Genomic DNA, 25,504 nt, shown 5'->3' with positions numbered 1-25,504 from the left:
ATGAATATTTCTGGGTCATTGTTTACATTGGGGTAAGGAAGGAGAAATAATGAGGGAAAGTAGAAATTTAGTTTAAAAATTGGTTAGCCTTTGGGTTTACAAAGGAGAGAAAGCTTTATTGGATGCAGGGGAAGGTTGCTTTTATTTTCCAAGAAGACTTATTTCCATGTGGCTTATCACTTCAGTGAACTGCAGAACAGCCCTTTCAAATCAACCAAATCAACACATTTTAATTTTTCATGAAATTAAGCATTTTGAATTGTCTTAATTCAAAAGCTTCCTGTGTCATCTATTAGAAATTGCAATCATAGAAGAAAGCTTAAGGAATATGATCTAGGACATTCTGAAGCAAATGCTAAAAAAATCTGCGAAATAAATTTCCTTAGCAGGTTAAAACATACTGGTGGACATTTATTTCTTTATTCATTAATTCAGATAATATGGGTTGAGCACTTAATTGTCAGGCACAATCTCTTGTCAATTTTGTTCATCTATATATCCTTACTGGAGATGATACATATTCAGATGAGAATTTGTATATTGCCATACCAGTTCCTATATCCCACCCGTTTCCCTGTCAGTGTCTCCCTCTTGAATAGTATTTTTTTTCGAAGCTCTGCCTGCCTTTTACTGAGCAATGGGATTAGCGCCAGACCGCAGTAAGCAATTTGTTCATCCTTGGAGAGCACATTTGCGCTGCCCCATGATACAGGCATTTAAACGATTTTATTCGTTCACCTGTGTTGAACATTAAGGGGGTAAATTTTCAGTCCAGGGATTCGGCTTTAAAACTCCAATTGATGTTAATGAGAATCGGTAATGAGCCCCTTCTTCTTAATTAGTGGCACCATACCTGTGACTGTAGGAGGCATGGCTCAGACGTGGGGAGCTTAACGAGGTGATAACAAGGAGAAAATGTTTAAGCCTGGATTTTGGCCTGGTCCATACTTTACTATGCAAACATACTTTAGGATCCGATGCTTTAAAATAAATTTATTACCTGGCTTTTATGGCTGTGTAGACCTTCCCTAAGAGCAATCTGTCTTTTCTATAAAAATACTCCTGTTCCTTAGAAAAAGAGTGATGCAGAAGCAGCTAAATCAAGGGAGCAAGAATATGACCAGATTTTCTCTTCTTGTTCATGGAGTGCAAATTTGATGTTGAAACAAGCTATCTCTTGCTGTTCTGTTTGCCTCAATTAAGGAATACCACAGCTTATAAACCTCATTCCACATCAAGGGGCAAAATTCCTTTCTTTAGGTAAATTGAATCTCTAAATATCATTCAGGGTATTACAGGGATGATTTAAGAAAATAAGAGTCTGACTTTTATAGCATCTTTCCTTGTATATTATATGATCATTATGGTATGTGGGTAAAAACACAAGTTTTGCTCTTGCCTATTCTGTCTACTTGAGCTGCTTCTTACTGCCACAGCACATGACCTAATCCAGGAAGAATAAAATGATCACAGAACAATAAAATTTTCACTGTACCTAGCAAAAGACATAAAGTTGGATTATTGATTTTGTTTGAATGATGTGCTGTAATTTCATACGCCAACAGAGTGGAGCACAAATCCTGGCCTGCCAGCTTTCATTACTGGAACTCACTTTCTTGTCACCAAGTAACTTCTACCAAGTCACAAAATAAATCTGGATTTCTTAACTTACTGAAAATGAATCTCTTTAGCCCCGAGTAATTAACAGGAACTTCAGGACTACAGTAGATCTGCTTCAATTGGGAGAGAAGGGAAAATACCTGAATGTGGATCTGATACTATTTCTCCAATTTGCAATTATTCCCATACCAAAGATAAAGTTGCGTGCATGCAACGTCTGAATCTTTACTGTATCTCTTTGCCCCCTTGACATACTGTTTCTGGTTCTTTTAACTGCTTTCACTGTGCTAGTTTAAAAAACAGTAATAATAAAAGCTAAAAACTGTGCATGAAAACAAGAAAGAAAAACCAGGTGGGGGCCAGTCTGGTGTGTAGTGGTTAAATTCACTTGCTCTGCTTTGGCAGCCCGGGGTTCACGGGTTCAGATCCCAGGCACAGACCTACATACCACTGTGAAAGCCATGCTGTGGTGGAGTCCCACACACAAAATAGAGGAAGATTGGCAGAGATGTTAGCTCAGGGCTAATCTTCCTCAAGCAAAAAGAGGAAGATTGGCAACACATGTTAGCTCAGGGCCAATCTTCCACACCAAAAAAAAAAAAAAACCAAAAAACCAGGTGAAGGTCAAAGTGGACAGGTTTGATTGCTGCATAGATCATTTTGCTTCACCTGTCAGAGACCCAAACCTGAAACCCGATTTAACTGTCTCACAGTTAAATTTTATGATTTTTAAGGGGAAATGTGTGGATGACAGTATAAAATTGATGGTAAACAGTGCAAAGGGCATAACATCTTAGTTTGTCTGTTGTGCAATCCCTACATACAAAGTAAATCCATTAGAAATCCATGTGTAACTGAAAGTATATGCTGTGCAAGTAACAAACTATCTTTGACATTTAAATGGCAAGAGTTTTGTCACATAAACAATATATACCAACGAAATTAGAATTTTACCCAATCAAGAGGAGCTGTGGATATAATTCTCAAGAATGGTTATATAATTAAAGGGCAAGTAATACTTAAAGCTTTATGCATTATAGTTTTTTTTTCCTTGCTCTAATAATATTTCTAATGAAAACCTGCTAAAGTTATCAGCATTAATAATGAATAAAGAACGGGAGCTAGTAGGACTAGAGGAAACTTTAGAACTATATTACAAAATCCCAGACCTTTGCAACATTTTATAATTACTTGAAGAAGTGGTCCATATCAAGACAAAGGTTAATACAGTGGCTGAACTCAGGAATGTGCTCCTTTTACTGAACAACAGAATGGCCTATGTACTTTCGAGAACTACAGTCTGTAAACTTGCCCAGCCGGAAAGCAGCCTCTTATGAACCATATGATTCCTGTGGAATAAATTACTCCACAACTTGGAGAAAACCTAGCATATTACAGGGAATTAGGAAAGACTTGTGACTAGAGGAAAATACCTAGATCGAAAGAGTTGGACATTTAGATTAAACGAGGTTTGGGAATGAGATAATTTTTCACGGCCCCATTCCCTTTTCAAAGCTTAAATTCCTTTTCTAAAAATAAAAAGAAATTTAAAAATACTAAAAAGAGTTACATGGTATAAATCTGCATTCCCAGAGGTAAGAAAGGCATGGATTAAATTATTTAATGTAGAATTCTTTATGGTGGAATGAACAATTATTAAAACTTCTAAGACCTTCCACAGTCTTCATATTGGTTATTTTTTACTTCTTGTCTCTTTGCAGGACAGATTTATGATCTGGGTACTGCTTAAATAGAGTAGAGAGTAGAAAGTAATATGCTGCTCCAATTTGGGCATTCAGAACAACTTAAAAATAGCATATTCGTTCTGAATTTGGGGCTGATAATGTCTTTTCTGCTAGCACTTAAGTTTGTGTGATGTGTTAGAGAATGGAGAAAGGCGGCACAGCATAAAATTATATTAAAACACTTATGAGCATAGCATGGGGTAACAGGAAGAGCAGCCTACCACCTTCTGATAAAATTGGATAAGATATCATCTAGCAGCTCAACATCTCCAGAAGACAAGAGCTTCCTGTGTCTTCAAACAGGAGACCACGCCCACAGAGTCGCACAACAGGGAAGAGAGGCTTATTGTTATGAGATGACTTAAAATGGCCCCACTACAACATGAGATGTTGTAAATATCAGAGAAACTGACATTGAATAAACCTCAAACTAAGAGTTTGGGCTTACTTTTTCCCTAATGTTCATGTAACATGGCCATTTAAATATATGTAGTAGGTCCAGGCCAATATAATCTCAAGGTTTTGAAGGAATAAGAAATATATTAAGCAAAATTTCTTATATAATAATTTATAACTAATATTGCTGAATATTTTTTTAATTTCTATTTTCAAAATGAAATTAGAGGAATGGTGTTTCAAGTATTATATACCTAAACTGTTCATTAGGCGTTTAGTGTGTATCATTTGTGGATGGATCTGGAAACACAAATATAAACAAGATCTGGGATCCAAGAAACTCAGAATGAGAAAGGAGAAAAGAAGAGTAGAGGAAAGCATTGAAATAAGAAATATAATAAATATATTAGAAGTGTTTTAGCAGTGCCATGTGTAAAACTTTGTGAGCACGCAGATAAGGAAGCAACTTTTCACTATGATTTTTAACTTTGTATATGGCATTTTACATTTAATTTTTAAATGTCTATTTTCATATATACTTCCAGTAAATTATTTAGTGAGTTAGTCACTTTTGATTTGTGTTACCGGTAGTTTTCATGAGTTGTATCAAGCAACCCAAACATATGTCCAATTAGTCCCCCTCGAGAAGAGGGTCATTGTTATAAAACTGACAGCAAGCTGGGGAGATACGGAAGTTTCTTTCTGAAAAGCTCAGTGTCTCTATAAAACTAAACTGAATCACCATTTACACAACTTCTCAATCTAGACACACCAGTCTTATCCTTCATTCCTCCATTTTTGTATTCCCCCTCCCCCAAGTAATTGGTCATGGATTCCTGTCAATTCTACCTCAGAAATGTCTCTTTAATCTATGTAGTCCTCTCCATTCCCATTCCCACTGCCTCAGTCCAGATGCCCACCATGTTTTCCTGCCTCCCTTCTCTCTTATCTTTCCAGCCCCAGCTGTCAAGTTTTCTTTCTAAAAGACAAAGCTGATCGTGTCATTCTCATACATAAAAATTCTCTATTTGCTTTGTCGTCTGTAGGCTAAAACTCAAACTTCTGAGCTTGGATACAAAGTCCTTCATACTTGGGCTCCAATCTACCCTGCCAGTGTGCCACATGCTCTTGCCACATCCGAGATCGTATATTTATCCTCATTCCCCAGATACACTAGTCTCTTTCACAGAAAGTAAAAGGGTGTTCTCCCTCTGGGATTTCCCTACTTCTTCCTCCGGCAGTTTCCGAGACATCCAGTAGCTTATCAGCTACTAAGTAAAACCTTTGGGGTCTCCTAGAGTTGGCCGTAGTGCTTTGGCTCTTAACTTTGTAACTGCCCTTATCCTTCTGCTCAGTAATTTATCAGCTTGCACGTCTGCTTCCCCTTATTTCTACCTTATCCTATTGACGCATAAAATCTCTAGCTCCAACCCAGTGCCTTGTACACAGTTTACTACATATGTACATCCAGTAAACTGAAGCAAATAACACTATGACACTGGTCTCAATAATAACATGAACAATATTAATATCAATAAATAATACCAATAGCAAATACTTATAGAACACAATGTGACAAACACTGTTCTAAATGCTTGACGCATAATAGCCCATTTAATCCTCATGCCAATAGGTACTATTATTACCTCCATTTATATAGAAGAGCAAACTGAACCATGGAAAAATTAAATAATTTGCCCAAGGATGTTCAAGCATTCTCCAAATTTCCAGCAAAGATGTTCATTGGTTTTTAAAAAAACCCAAACATATAAACAAACAAAGCTTTCGTGTTCAAATTATTTTTGGAAATCCTGGGTTAAATAGAGATAAACAAGTATTTTATTGCAGGACTTTACAGTCTTTGCCAACAAGCATTGTGACAATGTGAAACTCCACGAAGGGCATATATGCCCTGATTCTCTAGATACAGAACCTTTTGGTGGCCAAGTATCTTGTGGAACAAGTGATCCTTGAAACACACTTTGAAAAAAAATACTGCTGGAGGATCATTTAAGGTGACACAATAAAATCTGTTATCAATTAATACTTGCATGTCTCTTTCTTTTCCTCCCCTCCTGCAATCTTGAGATAGGTCATAAGTTCTGTCGTCCTGCCTAAGGGCAGCGATGAACAAATAAACCATCAAAGACGGCGGTTAATTTCCTTCCTTCTCTCCTTCCGATTTACAGATGCTTACATATTAAAAAATACATACTCTTTATATATATATATATACATTTTTACTGGTGTCGAGTATAGCTCTTAATCTTAAACTATAGTATAAAGATTTTTATATTACAGCTGGAAAACTTGAGCAACTCTCTATGCCAGTTAGGAAATGTACATTATAATTGTATCAACCTTCAATTGAGTTTCTATGTGTTTCTAAAGGCAGCAAGCAGGATGTGTACAGGGTAGAAATAAAAAGATCTGGGTCTGCACCAACTAGCTGTGAGGTCTTACCATATGCCTCAGTTTCCTTATCTGTATATTAAGGATATTTGAGTTGCAATCTCTCAAGTGTCATCTAATTCTAAAACTCAAATACATGCAAATTGCTCCTCTATATTCACCGAAGCATAGAACAGAAAAATATTAACTAAATATCCGAACTACATTGGTGGGTGTTTTTTCCCCATATTATAAAGAAACTTCTGCCGATGAAATTAAATATAAATAGTAGGTCGTGGAAAGCATCATCAAGAGAAGTGAAGAACAGGAGGTAAAAGGAATAAAATTTTTACTGCTTCCTTGGTAAAGACAATTTTTTTAGGCTGGAGAAATGGCAGATTCTTATATTCTGGTGTACAGGAACTATATGAATAAAACATGGCTGTGCAAATGAACTCGCAACCTTATTCCAAAGCACCATTCGGGAATAATACGTTTAATGTCTCATCAACTTCCCCAGAAAAGTGAGAGTAAACCTGTGCACACAGACAAAACAACCATAACAAAAACCAAGGTAGAAATAAATCTGCTATGGGGAACAGACTTGATCGACATTTGAAGGTTTTCAAAACTCTAAGTAATATGCTAGTCACTTAAAAATATTCCCACATTTCTGCTTTCTCCCATCATTCGATGCCTGAAGATTCATCTGTCAACTTTGATGCATCTTTTTAAGTATCCCTCCAAGCCTAAAATCCAGACCACAGAAGAGCCCTCTCTGCTTTGAAACCATCTGATCAGTCCATAGATCATTTACCTGCGAGGATTATTTGGTGAAGCTACAGCAGCACATCGACCAGCAGCATCTGAGGGCTGAGGCGGCAGAACGTCAACAACAAATTGTCATTGGCATTCCATTTATGAACCTTCAAACGGCATCAGATCTTTTCCATGGGAAACCAGATCAGGTCAGACTAGAGCTGAATATTTCTTAACAAGCTAACCATCAAAAGAATTTACGTTTTGAATAAAAAGGCTATCATTTGTTGATTTGAATATCAAAGGGATCCACTGCAAACTCCCAGTCTAGAAAAACCTCCCTAAGCTACACTAGACAGGTGTTTAATAATCTATTATTAAGGCACTATTTTAGGTTAGTCAGAATTATAAAAAATAGCTGTAACTGTGAAGCTGCAAATGGGACTGCACAAAGAAATGAATGCTATTAACATACTATTAACAATTCAAAAGAATGAGTTGACATACCAATCAAACTTGTTAATTGACTGTCAATGGCCTGTCCCTGAATATACAACATGACTGCATTATAGATTTCAAATGCTGACAGGAAGACAGTTCCATTTGCATTAACTTCATAAACTGATCAACAACCAAACTGCCACATACATTTATAATGGGAAGCTGAATCATTTCAATATTCATGGAGCTCTGTAATTGTAAATTAGGTACTGGCAAACAATACAATACTGTACATATTCTAAAATATCCTAAATTTCATTGACCTACTTTCATTCTCATTTTAAAAGACAGAGAAAAGTTTCATCTTGAAGTGATCATTACTTTCATTTATGATTTGTGCCTTAAGCAAAATTTGTTTGCAACCCAATTTGCAATTATGGTTTACAGTTGCACTCTAGAAGCATCAAGAGTCTAGAAAATACTAGGTATAAAAGGTGTTGAAAATTGTTCTTGCCTCACTGGGGGTTTTTGGAACAGAAATATGAAACAAGACAGTATCATACTTCCTGAGGTGACAGCCAAATGATCCACTATGACAAGATATTTAACAAATAAACATTAACATAAGGAAAAGAAGGTTACATATTAGTCCTGCGCTGGAGCTTCCTCAAATCTATTTAAACAGACCTGCTGTTCGGAAGCCATACTTCAAAATCCTCAACCATCCATCAGTTTGGGAATCAATAGAGTAAAGTGAAGATAAATGAGGGCTAAAGATTATGCCTAACAGGAGGCTTCATGAGAAATGATCTGAAATTCAACAGTTACCAGCACGGAAATATTCCTTTCAAATGCTTCTCAGACCTCTTCAAGTATTATCACTGATATTTTTAAAAAGCTGTTACACAGGTAAACGCTTTTGTCTCTAATATTTTTCCCTGGTCATTATCTAGGCATCTCTTCTCCAGCCACTAGAAGTCGCTCAAACTTTGTGGAACAATCCTGGAGAATTTGAATGTATCTTCACGATTCTGGCGTGCCAATTTACTCTCATTAGCTTCAGTAAAAATTGCATTAAAATTTTCTGTTGACTTTTCAAATCATAGCTTATTGCTAAATAACTGACCAAATGAGTTTCTTAGTTGAGTGGGGATACTCCTAAATAATTTGAATGCAATGAGGATCACTCATCCTATCAATCAGGATTTTTAAAAAATCTTTGTCCAACTAAGCAGTAATACATATCCCAAAAAGTAAGTAATATACACACACAATATTTAATGTGTGTGTATATGTAAACACATAATATATACATTTAATAAATTTTTTATTTTAGGATAATTTTAGATTTACAGAAATGTTGCAAAGGTAGTACAGAGAGTTCTTGCATAACCTGTAACCAGTTTCCCTCATTGTTAACATCTTACATTATCATAGTACCTTTGTCATAACTAATGGACCAATATTGATACATCATTATTAAGTAAAATCCATATTTTATTTGGATTTCTTTAGCTTTTACCTAACGTCCTTTTTCTGTTGCAGGATCCCATCCAGGACACCACATTACATCTGTCATCATGTCTCCTTAAGCTCCTTTGACTGTGACAGTTTCTCAGACTTTCCTTATTTTTGATGACCTTGACAGTTTTGTGAAGTACTCATTAGGTATTTTATAAATTGTTCTTCAATTTGGGTTTGTCTGATGTTTTTCTCATGGTTAGACTGAGGTTATGGATTTTGGGGAGGAAGACCACAGAAGTAAAGTGCCATTCTCATAAGTGACATATTTTTATCTTAGAAGTTTCTCAGGATACTCAATGTACTTAAAATATAGTATTTTGTTTATTCATAAATAAAAGGCAAGTTATTTAAATAAGTAATAATCTACAAAAGAGGCTGTGTGGCTATGACAGAAAGGCGCTCTGTTACTAATTAGTGGTGTAGTAGATGTCAAGAGCTGTGCTCACTGTGGGATTCAGCCATGTCCGGGCATGTCTGCAGGACTGGGAGTTTGGGTCCACCAGAGATCCATTTACAAGAGAAGGAGTCAGGAGGCTAGAGATGGGAGCGGAAAAACACATATCCTGACCTAAGGGAAAAGAGAGAAGTTTAAGACTTTGGTTCAGGGTGGATGGGCACTTTTGTTTGTGTATGTGTGTGTGTTTGTGTGTGTGTAGGGGGTGGGTAGGAGGGAGAATGGAGGAGAGGTGAATTTGACTATATCATTCCTGAATTTTAGGGCAAGAAATATGCAAAGAGAGCATAAAGAAAAATTAAAGAGTCTGTTGATAGACATTAGAGGGAGTGGTGCCAGCTACCTCAGCACTGACTGGGTGTCTGTGGTTTGGTAATGACACAGAAGAGAGTTTGTGACTTGGGAAAAGATTGGATACCATTAGCATAAAATTTAGTGCCCTCATTTGGTGTCAGCAATGACATGGGCAGGTAGCACCTGCTAAAGATGACATCAGTATAGCAAACCAGGAAAGGAAAGAAAAGAGTAGAAGCTCCATAAATAGCCAAGGGCATTAGTTTTTCATGTTTACGTAAACTTCAACTATTTCTTAGGAACACGTAACATCTTTGGGAAAAAATTATAGGGCTGGATTTTTCTCAGAGAGGGTAGAGGATCTAGTTAGAGATATACCAGATTAGACAGTTGCTCACCTATAGGCCTGAAAAACATAGGTTATAGCCGAAAGGCCACAGAAGGTCACTTATATTCTCTGAGTTTCCATAACCACGAAATGGGATCTAAGTTACTTCAAAATGTTGCAAGACTTTGTAGATGTGGGAGTTATTTGAAAAGTATAACAACTTCTTAAGTAGGGTCTTTGGGTTATATGGAACTCAGGTTCAACAAATGGGGATTCACTCAGGGATACAAGGGGCATTACAGTCATGTGTCACTTAAAGAGGGGAATATGTTCTGAGAAATACATTGTTAGGTGATTTTGTCCTTGTGTGCACATCCTAGAGTGTACTTACACAAACTTAGATGGTATAGCCTACTATCCATCTAGCCTCTATGGTACTAATCTTATGGGACCACTGTCATATATGCAGTCCATTGTTGACTGAAATGTTGTTATGCAGTACATGACTCCATAGGAAATGGAACTTCAGAAAAATGCCTCATGAGTACTGGAACTAAAATCTTGTTCTGGATTGAAGGTGGTTACAAGAACCTCAACAGCAGTTGTTCAGGAATCTCCATTCTAGCATTCAAACAATATAACAGGTATTTTCTTAATCTCAGCTTTTTCTGTGTGTGTACTCTCTTACTTCTATAATTACAGTGCATCTATTGATTGACTGATGGCACCTGTAAACTGTTTAAATGTGTTATCCTTAGAACACAAATGCAAGCAATAAAGGGAACTCCAACAAAGGGCTATGCAACCCCCCATTCCATAGAGCTTCTTTCCCTGTTGGGTTCTGGTTTCTCATCAACTACAACTTCAGCTTCTTATGGAACACCATGGTCCCTCCTATTTTATGACATCTTGCTATGCATTCTTTTCACCTTAGCAGCCTGATACTAGCCCAACCTTTATCTTTTTGGGCAGGATGTTATTCTTCTTGCTTTTTAGTTTGTGCCAAGTCATTTGATAAGGCCACTGGATGACTAATGAAATGACTGTCCTTGAGCTTTGCTTGGACAAAAAGCCACCGATGCTACGAGAGTTGGGGGTGAGGGTCATCCCCTGCACAAGGAGCAGCCTGGAACTGTTTTCCTCTATAAAGGAGAGGAACAAGATGGTTTCTCTTAGAGGGAAACGATGAGCATAGCAGCCTCCAGGATAGTCAAGACTAGTGTGGGACATGAAAAAAACCCACTTTGATTGTGATATTAGTTGGCTGTACATATTCTAAACCAATACTTTAAAACCTACTCATCAGAAAATCATAGGGGCTGGCCCAGTGGCACAGTGGTTAAGTTCACATGTTCCGCTTCTCGGCAGCCCAGGGTTCACCGGTTCTGATCCCGGGTGCGAACATGGCACTGCTTGGCAAAAGCCATGCTGTGGTAGGCGTCCCGTATATAAAGTAGAGGAAGATGGGCATGGATGTTAGCTCAGGGCCAGTCTTCCTCAGCAAACAAGAGGTGGATTGGCAGTAGTTAGCTCAGGGCTAATCTTCCTCCAAAAAAAAAAAAAATCATAGAATTTTAGAGTTGGAAAAGATAGTAGAAATCATCTGGTCTAAACTTTTCATTTCATAATTTTTCATTATACAGCTATATAATGAAATATATAATTATATAATATATAATTTTTTATCATATGAACTTTTCATTTCACAATTTTCAATGAGAAAACTAAAGTCTGGGTTAAGTGTCTGCTATAGTTCAGAAGGCTCTTCAGAACAGAGCGAGGCTTAGAGGTTAAAGTCCTTTCTTCTACCCCAAGCTGTCTTGGGAAGCTTAGACATATGTTAATACAGCAAGAAATCTTTATGGAGATAGGGACTCAATTTTCTTTGAAACATGCTCACTCTTTTTTTTTTCCCCCAATACTTGGACATTTATCTTTTACACGGTTTCATAAGGACTCCTCGGTTTTCAGTAGTTTGTGAGATACACATCTACACTTACTTTAGTTTCCAAATCCCTTCTCCTTCCCATACATGTTTACTGCCTCTCGTACTCCACAGTCTTCTTCTCCTTAAGATCCTCCTACATGATCATCCCTCCTCTTTCCCCTCTTGAATTCTATTAGGCATATTCTAATTTTCATCATATATTTGTAGAGGCTACCTTAAAGCCAACAATTTTTTTTTTTTTTTTTGCTGAGGAAGATTAGCCCTGAGCTAATAGCTGTGCCAATCTTCCTCTATTTTATATGTGGGTCACCACCACAGCATGGCTGACAAGTGGTATAGGTCCACCCCCAGGATGTGAACCCATGAACCCGGACCGCTGACGCAGAGTGCGCTGAACTTAACCACTAGGCCATGGGGCCAGTCCCTAAAACCAGCACTTTTTGCCTCACTTCTCTCAAAGCCTTATGGGGAACTGAAAGAAGAGAATTATTGGCTTAACTGTACATTATTCAAAGTGTAGATTTTGATGCAAATATAACTATGACTATGCATGTCTACTACACTTCCCACAAAGAGAATTGTCTTTGACACATAACCTATCATATGAAGAAAGAATACATTCCTGTAATTAATGAAAGTATTTATTCACAAGTAATATAAAATGGACAATAAGATTTCAATTATAAAGCACAGCATCACAGGATTGGCTTCTGAAACATGCTCTACAGCTCCCTTTTATATTTGTAAAAGTGAAGACACAATCTCAAACACGTTAACTGACATACAGAAATAAGTAATGTCACGATGTTTACTATCCAGAATGCAGTCCAGAGCCTCAAAGCAAGCTCCTTCCCACCTTCTTCTCCAAAATAAAGTCAATGAGCAGCCAATCTCGGTCCTAAAACAGCCACATGCTTAAGCTCACATGATCTTAGTTCCTCAGATGTCTTCTCAAAATTCACTTCGGTTATGGCTATGGTTACACCAAGCTTCTTGTCTGGTTTTCCTGCCTAAGATAAGGTAGATGCCATAAATTGGAAAGAAGCAGGGAGGGAGTCACTAGACTCAGGCTCATGGATGACACCAAAGTGACAGCAGGTCAGCTAGTAGGCAGGGAGGAGACATGACGACTACAGAAAGCAAGTACAAATACTAGAGATCCAAGCAGGGATAAATAGTCCTAAGAACCTCTATAGCCTTAGGGAGAATTACTACCCTAGAGTAAAATAATTAATGTTCATAATGTGACAATCTTTAAGAACACATAAAATCTGCTTCTGTATATTCCTTTTAACATGCAGGATAAAGTGAAATATATTTTAGAAAGATTTTTATTCAAAATATTTAATAACATAAGTAATCTTAATACTTCACTTATATAAAACATTTTTTCCCCTGTGACTTTTGAATAAATGAAGCAGTTTTGTCCAATGGTTTCACAACTCACGTCAGCTCTGATGAAAATTCAGATATTAATTTTCATTTATTTTCCCTAGTTCCTTTTTTTCTCCTTCCCTATCTCAAGAGGAGAGTTCTTTTATAACAACTGTGTTGTCTTCTGGTTCTTATTTTTCAGCCTCTGACCTCAGGCAATCCATTCAGAAAGCCTCTCAATTCCTTCAGAGTATCCTTTTCTGTTTCCAGATGCACTGGGCCTCAGGACATCAATATGATCTGTAGAGGATTCCAGCAAAATTGTTACTTAGTGATATTCATTAATTTTCTGGAAGAACTCTAAGTCATCGCTTTCACTTTATATATTTTCTATATAACATTTTAACACCTACTCATCCTTACAGTTACTCATGTCTTGACTATTGATTTATGAAAAGAAATTCCCAGAAGTTAATGCCTACAATCTATTAAATCATTTCCTCTTGGAAGTCACCTCTGCCTCCCTAGGTCCTTCTTGCCCCATCTCCTATCCAGATGACTTAGTTTTTTTCTTTAATGGGATGCCCCCAATACGTTCCTTACTCAGGTTCACTTGGCTTTTATAGAGAGATTTTATCCTTCCTGATGCAGCACAGCAATAGCGCGTCTCCGAGCACGGTGCCTGTAATTACACCACTCTCGTTGCTGTCAGGCAGAACTAGGAGCATTCAGGTAATCTGAAATCCAGTATTATCTAGACGTCTTTGTTGGCTTTAAGGGTTTCCCCCCTCCTTCTCTGAAGACCTTTTTTGCTCCGTCTTTTAGTTCAAGTTGAACTTAATTCTTTTCACGATGATTGTTTCTCAGGTTGACTCTCTTGCGCAGATGCTGCTGCATAATTCCTCTGTATTTAAGAGTTCTACGCTGATCACTAATATAGTCACAAATATAGATTTGATTTCTCCAAATTATTAGATATAAACTTTACATATATAGTGGAAATGCTGAGGTAAACTGAAGTCTTAGGATGGAGTAGGAATGTAAATTTAGAAAATTAGTGGAAAAAATAGTTTTAAATGAACTTATAGTAGTGAAAAAGAAGTGACTCTCACGTTTATTTAAAAGGTGATATGGGGTGGAGTCATATGAAAAAGGGTCTTCTTGAGAACGACTGTGTAAGACCCTTGTACTTTTCTCTGTGTTCACTGTCCTGAGTATTTCATGTAATACAACTAATGAAAGTATTAGAGAGACTACTTATAACCCAAGATTCCATAACAGCCAATAAGTTTATATACATTTGTACCATTTTTTTCCATTTCATTACAGATTTAAGTTACACTTATTACTAGAGTCCCTTAAAATGTCCTACTTGAGAAGTGATATTAAAATTTTTCATGTACACTTCAAAGCACTTCAAACATAGGATAAACACATCTCATTAAAATTTCTAATTTTAATAATTTAGACTCAGAATACACTTAATCCACATTAACTAACTTTTCCTGAGTCTTTAATGAAATATTTTGTAAGCGATTTTTAAAGAAATCTTAATGAACAGCCATTTATGCAAGATTTTCTTTACTTCCTAATTGTATAATTATCTCTTTGTTTTCTTACCAGACTCTGTAAAGACATCTTTTCCAAGATACCTTCTAGGAGTCTGCCACTAGATTACTCTCATGCCTACGTGTCTTAAAGTGGAAAACTAAAATGGGAGAACCATGCAAAATTTTGCCCTTACAAATGATTAGAAAATTAAAAATTTACCTTTGAATAAGGAATATGCTTTATTTATCTGAGTCTTGGGAAATTTTAGCTTGATGTGGATAATCAAGTGCCAAAGTAAGGTCTCTATTTGACACGTTAAAGAAAAAAGACATGAAAACTTTTTAATGAAGAGATACATCTCAATTGAACTGATTACTTTTGTGTGTGTGTGAGGAAGATTCACCCTGAGCTAACATCTGTTGCCAATCCTCCGTTTTTTTTTTTTTTGCTTGAACAAGATTAGCCATGAGCTAACATCTGTGCCAGGCTTCCTCTACTTTGTATGTAGGATGCCTCCACAGCATGGCTGATGAGTGCAGAAGGTCCGTACCCAGGATCTGAACCCGAGAACTCAGGGCCACCAAAGCAGAGCTCATGGAACTTTAACCACTCGGCCGTGGGTTCAGCCCCCTGAACTTATTACTTTTGATAACCAAAGAAGATGTTTTATTCACTAGTTTATCATACCAACTAACAATAACATTCTATCTACATATCACCTTTCATCCAGAGATCTCAGACATTTCACAAATGTCTCATTACACTTCACAAAACCCCAGTGAGACTATGGTACCCGGGAATATTACAGGTATAAATTTACTCCAGGAAGATCCTTCCATATTGTCTCTAAATTCAAAGGAGGATAATACCCAGAAAATATTTTAAATGGAACATAATAGTTTATAATTTTGTTAATGACCTTTTTCTGGTCCGTGCTGACTTTTCGCTCATATGGATCAAGCCTCATTTTTAAATTTAGCACAAAAGGAAGGACAAAGTATTAAAATAAGTATTTCTTAAACATTATAGTTTCTTTTTTCCTCTAGAGCAAAGAGCAAAATTTATTTCGAGAATTTATGCAGTGTGTTTCTCGAATGCTTTATAAAAACAAAGAATGAGGTTTTGTTTGCTTTCTTCAGTACTATCTGATCCTTAGGAATTAGATTCCATTTGACATTCATTTCACCTAAATTTTTCTTTTTTCTACTACAGGCAATGCCACTCTTCCCCTTTAATATTTTCAAAGCTTTGCTTAAAACAGCATTTAAAGTTTCCACTCTGACCTGACACAACGCTTTAATATCACTTCTATATTATCCTGTGTCCATGAATAAACCATAATGGACTCTTTGATTCTTAGACCTCTCTTCTGGAAATATAGGTATACAAGTGTTTGAAAAACCAAGGGGCTTTCTATTTTTAATTCTAACTGTAGTTAATAAAGAAATTCCTTTAGTAGTTCCTGCATTTCCCAATCATGTTGCTGAACTTACCCTCAGACTCTATAGGTGGGAACCGAGCAGTAATCATGTGGAATGGCCTTTCAATGAGGTATCAGTTTAACACGACAAAGCATAACATGCACATTCATTTGTGCATGTATTAATTCGACAAAGATTTACTGAGGTAGGTACTGAGAACACAGATAAATACGACATAGGCAAGACTGTAGTGGGATTCCCAATCCAATGTCAATACAATGTGAAAGGGGTTCTGGGGGCAGAAAGGCAGAGTAGCTAACTCTGCTGGGGGTCAGAGAAGACCCCGTTGATGAGATATTTGGCTTGCATAGGAAAATTATGAGTGTATCGTGAAAAGCAGAGTTTTGAGAATCCTCTTGGACATTCAGAAATGATTGAATGAAAGTATATTATACTCCAATGTTCATAATTATTATTGAGAGAAATAATTATGCCCTTCTAGATTGGGTCCTTCTGTCTGTAGTCCACAGTGAAAAATACTCCATCACGGCTACTAGAAAAATAACCAAACATAAGCTACAGCTATAGTGATCAGAAAACAAAATTTCAGAACTATTTTTGATTATAAACATATAAAGATAACTTTAAATTAAATGTTGAAGATAATGAGAATCAAATAAGATATTTAATGCTAAAGTGCCTTGAAAAGGAAAAAGCATAATACAAATGTAAAAAACCATTATTATAAAAAAAGGAGTAAACTTTCAACCCAGTCATAGAAAGCCAAAAAACTTCCTTTTGATAATCCTTAAATTAAATTACATTTTTCAGAATGTGTCTCTTTTTCTTGAAGGCATCCACAATCTTCCACATGATGCCTAAGTGTAGCCAGACTGAAGTGACATTCTTTAGGCATTTCTTCAAAGAAAGGAATAAGATCTGACAGATTCCTTTGCACAGGGGGAAAAGGCATAGAAGGACAAGGTCTGGTGGGAATCTTAACATTACTCTCTCCATCTGCAAGATAGTCTTTCTCTGCTACACTGTAATAATAGCTTCTGAAGGTGTTAGCACCATCCAGACATCTCTGTCTTTTAAAAAAATCACATAGCTTTTACTTTTGGATTGAGACTAATCTATTGTCCTTAAAAGCACACACACTTATCCCCATAATATGTTAGAGTTCAGTTTAAAAATACTAATTTTCACCATTTGACAGGGAAAATATGGAACTAATACAAAAAACAAACCAAAAAAAAAAAAGTAAATTGATAAGTTAAAAAAAAACATAGTCTCTCTTTTATGTTGTGGCGTTATCAATATTTTGAGTAATATTTAAGTGTGACTGACTCTGTAACAAAACATGTAAATTGCCTTGTTAATGTTGAAGAGTGTAGATGGCTACTTTTGTAGTCAAACAATTTTGTTTATGGTTTCAACTGGTTGACTCTGAATACAAGTACTTCAGCATACATGTATGGAATATATTTTTGCAAAAGTCTTGCAATATAAAAACATCTAGGCCCAAAGTAATTTCTATATAAGAATTAATCTGAAAAGACTTCATTATATCATGAAAGGTGTGGGCTACTATTTGCTAGTGTTTGCTACTGCACCAACTGCAGAGTTATGGAAGTAGACAATGGAGACGTTTATTATATACAGTGGACCATGACATTCCAAATATGATGCTTATAGAAATATTTGAAATAGACACTGTATGGAATAGGCAATCCTGCTATAGTATATATACACAGGAGGGCTCTGGTAGCAGGAGGGGGGAAAGAAGCATGGTCAGATTAAGTGTTAAATTAGCTTGAATGACTTTTATTGGCTTTATAGGTAGATCTAATAATAAATCAGTATATAAGATATGGCTACAGACCACTGTTTATCTCTGGCAAAGCAAGGATTAAAGTTTTAGTTTATTGTAGTTCTGAACTAGTTGGAGTTTGTACTTTCAATTGCCTAATATATATTTGGTACTGGCCCGTCAGAATCCATTCTGATTGCTGAGTGCCTGTTCAATAATGCTTGCTGAATACTTTGAACATTATTCCTTGTTGGTATCAAATATCCAAAGCGGGTAGACCAGGCTACATACTTTCATTATAATTTTACTTAACTGTACCATATACCCATAGCTTAAGCATCAAAAAGATAATATTTAATCAACTAATAATCCTTTGTAATTGTTCTCTAGCTCTGTACTTCTACAATGTAATAGGTACTATTCTAGGAGCTTTGCTTGAAAGAAAAGAAGGACATGCTTCATGAACTCAAGCAGTTTACTAAGATACATAAAATGACTCGAGGACAATTAAGTGCCAAACTGGGTAGAAATCATTATGAAAATCACAAATATTCGGAAGAATTTATAATCATTGTGGGAAGCAATAGTAGAAGATTTCAATGAAGAGGCCAGTCATAAATTAGTCTTGAAAGACTGTAAGGATTTGGATAAATGAAAGATGAGATGAAGGAAATGTTACAGTCCAGGAAGTGGAAATGTACATGGACAGTATAAAGTGCAGTGAAAACCAAAACCAAACTGAGAACAGTGGAAAATAAGACTGCCAGGGGCTTCCTTCCCAAAAGCCCCATAAACTGTGGGGAATGGGCAAGGAGGAGCTGCTAATCAGATTGGGTGAGATGCTTTGACCTGAACTGGGCCACTTTTACCCATGCATGCCAAAAGCTCACAAGGGTAGATGCTCTCTCCGGCTTTTCCTCGACTCTTGAAACTGGATCTGTAAAAGAATTAGGCCTTCTTCTTGGATAAACTAGCTCTTCTCTCTCTGCTGCTGCTGCCATTTTCTCACCCATCAGGCTGAGGGATAAGCCCTTCTCAAGGCAGGTACTTATTCTTACCTACTTATTGCCTGTCTCTCAGTCTGTCTGTCTCTATCCGTCTTCCCTGATCCTACCAGCACTTAGCTTCCCAGGAGTTTTTATTATCTCAGGCTTGCTGATTTGTTTATGTCATTATCTGGTCTTTGCAGGATGGAGAAGCTGTGTTTAGGCCTAAACCTGCAATTGCTCATCAGTTTTCTAGAATAATCTGAAGTTTTCAGTTATCCTGGTAATATTCTATAACTCAAATTCTCGTTTGCCTTTGCTCTTTGTGTATTCATCTCCCTTGAGAACCTCATGAGGACAAGCAGTGAATGGTAGCACAGGATATGGGAACTCCTGGTTCTCTTTGGTCAATGCTGAACCAGGATCCTAATGCTACCAGTATAACCTAATGGAAACCAGGCAAAATAATTAGAACTTCATGTAGCACATTAAAGGATACTGAAGGACTTTAAACAGTAGAGTAACAATAATAAAATAGTGTTGTAGCCATAGTTGCAGGAAGAATTAGGAAGGAGGAAGAAGATGGAGATAAGCAGACCAGATGGAAGACAAAAGCAGTAGTCTAGACATAAGGTGATAAGGATACTGTAGCAATGGTAGGAAAGATGACGAAAGAAAGATCTGAAAGGTATTATTAAGGAAAAAGTGATGGGACTTGGTGAAAACTCGACACAGAGGTGATGATGAAATATTCAAAGATGACTTGAGCCTCCTATTTTGGAAGCCTGGAAGATTAGTGGTTTTATAGTGATCATATAAATCTCTGAGCAAATAAGTGTATTGATGGATCATTTAAAATAACTCCTTAATATCAGTCCCTAACTTCTTTGCTGCTATTCAGACTAATTCCCTGTATCCTAGAAAAGCAGAAAGCATACTGTAAGGATCACCTAAATAATATCCTTTCACATGTTATTCTTAAAGTTATTCCTTTCTAAGTTAAATGATTCCAATTTCTTAAGATCCATACTCCTTTTTTTTTCTTCACTGCTGTCCTATGAACTCTCCAAATTTATTAGCTATTGATTGCTCCTAGGATAAAATATCTGATTAGAAGGGCTGTCTAAATCTATAGGAATAGGGAGAATTTATGCAACCCCATAAATCTTTGAACAAAATGAGATGTTAAGATTTATTAGGAGTTTCAGTCAGTAAGAATAAACTTATTTGAAGGATTTCAGGGCCTTATTTTCTGTGTTTTTTTCTTATAATATTAAGGTTATGTTTCTAAATTCTTAAAAATGAAATATTGAAAATCAAGATACAATCCATAGAGCTGGAACTGCTGTCTCTTAGAAACCAAAAGAATGGTGTTCATTGGCACTAACTGGGAAAATAAGAAATAGAAAGAAACAATGGAAATGAAAGCACTTGCTATAATCTTCAGTCTGTGCTATGTTGAAGTGGAAAGTCATTTTCAGAGACACAGTATTGTGAATAGAGCAGATTCAGTTCTGCTAATCTTGTCAGCTATTTTGTTATTTGTATTGTAAGTTAAAGGTAAGATAATTTCAATGGTCAACAGAAACACCTGGGCTTTGGTTCCCAAATCCCGCACAGAAGTATACAGGGCTGAATGTTACAAATTTTTTCCAGCCCTCATAAATTGTACCTCAAATACTATTATGCATGTAATACAGTTATGGCTATTTTTAAGTAGTTATTTCTATACAGTTTTTGGACTTAATTAATGCATTTTGTCCACAATAGTGGAAACTTTGTCTATTCTATAAGGCCATCTAGGCAAAGTCTGTTATTTCTCCAATACCCTTTGATATCCTGAAGTACTAAATGCTCCTTCAAAATGCTCTTGTTTGTGTAGAGAGTAGTAACTGCCTGGAAGGATCCAGCCCACCACATATTTTTATATGGTCACATTTTCTTAATAAAGAAACTGGGAAACAAAGCCAATATTGTCCAGCCTCTAACACAGACAAGATACTTAGATACATTTTCATTTAATTTTCATTGCAGTTTTATGATATAAGGGTCACTTCCATTTTGTAGCTCAGTAAACAGACTCACAGAAGTTTAGTAACTTGCCAAAGGTCACATTGCTTGTAAAATGGCAGAAGCAGGTGCAGAAGCCAAGACGATCAAACTACAAATCCCTTGTTCTTTCATTCAGTAACAAAATGCTAATCAGATACAGAGAAGGGGTTAAAGTTAAGGTAGGGTATGAACATGCCTATGAAGCCACTGACAGCCAAAAATAGGGCTTCTGTACAAAAGTTCAGCCAAACTTCTTACCCAGAAAGCTGCTATGTTGCCAAAAGCACAGTCAGTTCCCTTAAGAATAGAGGGACTCAAATAGAAGTCGATTGAGTTCAACAAACACACAAATAAACATTATCCATCCTTTCTAGTTTTTCTTTTTCCAAATGGATACCTTTCTTTTCACAATTCAAGGAAAAGTAGGAAGAAAATACATCCTTTGCAAATATTTCCCTAGACAAGAAGATAAAACAAGCATTTGATGAAAACACTCTCAACCATTAAACTTGTTTCAAAGGAAAGTATCTGAATCAAGGTGCCACTGCAGGGGAGAAGAACAGTAAAACAAGAGGAGTGAACACAAGGAGAGCAGGATTCACCCATTTTGGCTATTAGAGTAACACATATAAACAGTTATAGTAATACATAGTAATTATTCTTCCACTTCTGTAATCAATAGCGTTACGTACATGCAGGACAAAGCTGATCCATATTGGTAGTAGAATTCTTTTGCTCAGACATATGGGATGGGGACTGAAAGAATTGTAATATGGAAACTCTGGGGCTGAGGGCTGGCCATATTCTTCTACGTGGACTGAAGGAGCAGCAGAAGCTAGGACACAAGATAGAGCCAACACTGAGACAGAAGCAGAGATGACAGAGGGAGTCTTGTTGGCTTCCAGAGGGGCAGTTCAGCTCAGTGTTCAAGGGCATGGACTACATAGCCAGAAAGATGTGTTTCAACATGGCTTCATCATTTATAAGCCATGTGACCTTTGGCAAATTACTTAATTAACCTTCTTCTGCTTTCTTTTCCTCATCTGTGAAATGGTGATAAAATAGTATCTACTTTCTGGAACCCTTGTGAGTATTGAATGATTTAATATATGTGTAAAGTGCTCATAAGGCCTGGCGTCTAGGAACTATGATGCTATGGACTGACTTGTGTTCCCCCTGACTTAATATGTTGAAGCCTTAAAGAAGAGGAAGAGAGATTTCTCTCTCTTCCCTTTCTCTTCCTCTTCATGTACATGCACTGAGGAAAGGCCAAGTCAGGACACAATGAGAAGGCAGCTGTCTACAAGCCAGGAAGAGCTACCTCACCAGAAACCAAATTGTCTGGCACCAAGATCTTGAACTTCCCAGCCTCCAGAAGTGTAAGAAATAAATTTCTGGTGTTTCAGCCACCCAGTCTATGGTATTTTGTTATGGCAGCCTGAGCAGACAAGCACACATGACACAAAACTTTGCTATCCTTATTATCCTGATTTTAGTTCCTGGTTCTAGTGCTAGTTCCCAGTGACTTTCTGAAGGCTAGCCAGTTCCTCCCTTGCAGTTCTATGAGACAGTAGAGCAGCATCACAATAATAAATTTCCTACTGTTTGCTTAAATAAGTAGGCTTCTGTAATTGATAACCAGAGTCTTATCAATAAACGATATTGGACGTTAGGAGGGACAAAAGTCATTTGTAGCTGGTGGCTGGGATGAAAGTATCACGGAAGAGATGTCATTTAAGCTGGAACTTAAAAATGGCTAGACTTTTAAAAGGTAGAGAGAGAGGAAAAAGGCACTGATCACCAAGACCACAGCATAGAGTTGTGTGTTGTGCACATCACAACAGTGTCCATCAGGCTCAATGGTAAAATAATCCAAATATGAAATTTGAATTAGTCTATATGAAGTTTTCATAGCTACAGAGAACTATTTACCAATATATCTTAAACATATTAAATAAAGGTACAAATTTCAAATTTAAATATCTAGATGCTTTCATAAAACCTAAAGCATTGTTAAATAGGGAAGGTAAAAAGTCATTTTTCTCTTTTATGTTATGTCCAGTGAGAAGGTAAATCCTATGAATTCTCTCAATTCGATTTATAGTTCTCATTGCAAAGAATCAGTTTTTAAAAGTTCAAGTTCTCTCAGATGTTACAGCAAATTTGTTAGCTCTTCTAGCTCTTTGTGGGTCATGTAATTCTATACCTTCTACTGATGAATGCTTCTTCAAATGTAATATTGAAATAGACAAATAATTGCCTATCTGTCCTTTAGAACCACTTCATTTACAATTCTGAGGGAACTATCCTGTAAAAATCCAAAGGGCATCTGAAGTCTTGCTCCCTCAAGCAAACTCTTGTTTATAGGCGATCTTAAGGGTGAATTTCATCACTACTTCCTCTTAAAACTTTAGACAATCAACCCATCCTAAAACAAAATTATCAGGTATATTCCCTCAAACAGCTCATAAAATTAAAGACCCAAGAAAGATATTGTCTGAAAACTATTATTTAAATATTGTCATTTAAATATGCATTGACATATTTTGACCACAAATATATATGTTTTTTAGCTTGGAAAACAAGTGCTCATAATACATTTTTTAGTGTCACTTAAAATGATCGAGAGGAGACATGCCTTTTGACCTGAGTAGGCAGCTGGAAGGGAGGGAACTCATTTTCTTTGCCATGGCTTTTAACAAAGTCATGACCTCTCAATATCCATTCTTCTTTCCAAAAAATTGGCCCACTGTTCAGGTGTCATCCCTTTTAGAAAGGCATTCATGAATTCCCAGGCTGGGTAGGAAAAGTACTCATTCAGTCAGTCATTTGTCCATTCCTAAGACATTTATTGACTATCTCGTATGTGTCAGGCAAAGATTCTAAGCCAAGAATCTCATAGAGCCAATACAGCCTAAGGAGGAATGTGCCATAGAGACATCTATCGTAGATATCGCAGGTGGCCTAGGTCAGCCTTTCAAAACCTCTGGTCGAGATGCAACAAATTGGTTTTTTATTGTTTGTTTGCTTGTTTTCACTTAAATTAATTTCCTTATATATTGTCTTCAATTAGTAAAAGAACAACTTTGGCATTATTCTCATGAGGATGCGTCATGATTTAGACAACATAACGATATTCAAGAGTATAATAATATTCAGTTCATCTTACTAGTCCTTGCTTCTCCAAGACAATCCTGAATTCTTCTGTTCTCTCCTCATGGAAAAATAATACTGCAGATCTTTACTTGCCTTTGTTACTCATAAGGCATGATTCAGTTTCTGCACATAGATTTTAAAAGAGTTTAGTCTTTACTTTTTTATTGGGTTCCTTCTTTCCCAAACTTGAAAAATAATGTATGATAAGAACAAAGGTTTGAAGTGAGAAGAACTGAGGTTCATACCCTTATTCCACCGGTTACTAGGTGTGTGCTTCTGGACAAGTTACACAACCTCTCTGAAGCTTAGTTTCCATACCTGAAAATGGGGATAATATTATTCATCTAAATGGATGGCTATGAGGATTAAATAAATTAAATAAACTAAGTAATAAATACTTAGTTTGGCATGAGGAATATACTGAGACCGTATGCCTTTGCCTCTGGCCCCTGCCCAGTTTCTTTATTAGGTCTGAACTAACTTGCAGTTAAGAATGATCCCGCTATTCAGTGGAGCCAGCTCCTTCACTTATTGTTCTCATTTGCATTCTGGGTGTTCACTCATAAAAGTCATATGGCCTTGGGGGGGAATGTCTGCTTTTCCTGGCTCTTGACTCTATCACATTACCTCCCTTTCCTAGCCAGAAGCAAGCTTTATGTGTTTTCCTGTTACCAGCTCACCCCACTTCTCTTGGTGCTCCTAAATGACTCATTACTCCTATGGTCCTTCCATCTCCTCCAACTCCAGGGAAAGATCCTATAGAGTCCCGTCATCAATGCCAAAACACTTTCAACCGAAAGTAAAAACAACGGCCACCATTTCTAGCAAGAAAGATGGTTTACCTTCGGATGTGCACACACGGTCTCAGACAACTTCTGAATGCCTTGGAAAGCTAGTTTCGATGACCTATGTGTAAGATATATGCCATAGTAATATAAATTGATAGTGAGGAGGACTGGTTCTCCAAGAGTCACATTAGTGATTCTTTTGGCTCTCTATACTTTTACTGTAGTAATTTCAGATGTTTTATTCTTTCATCAAGCATAAATTTTAGAATTCATTAGTTTTAATTCAGTTCCAAGGAGCCAACAGGACATAAGAACACTATTTCTTTTCTGGACACAGTTCTGTTCTGTCATCAGGGAGGCTTTCCATTTTAAGTGTGATCTCCTCCACAGTCAGACTAGTGGCTGTTTTCTTTCATCATCTATTCTCGCTCATTAACTGCCATGCACTTTCAGAAACTTTGAG

Source organism: Equus asinus, chromosome 2, assembly GCF_041296235.1.
Source record: "Equus asinus isolate D_3611 breed Donkey chromosome 2, EquAss-T2T_v2, whole genome shotgun sequence".
NCBI lineage: Eukaryota > Metazoa > Chordata > Mammalia > Perissodactyla > Equidae > Equus > Equus asinus.
The sequence above is the reverse complement of the archived record's forward strand: the minus strand, read 5'-3'. Positions refer to the sequence as shown.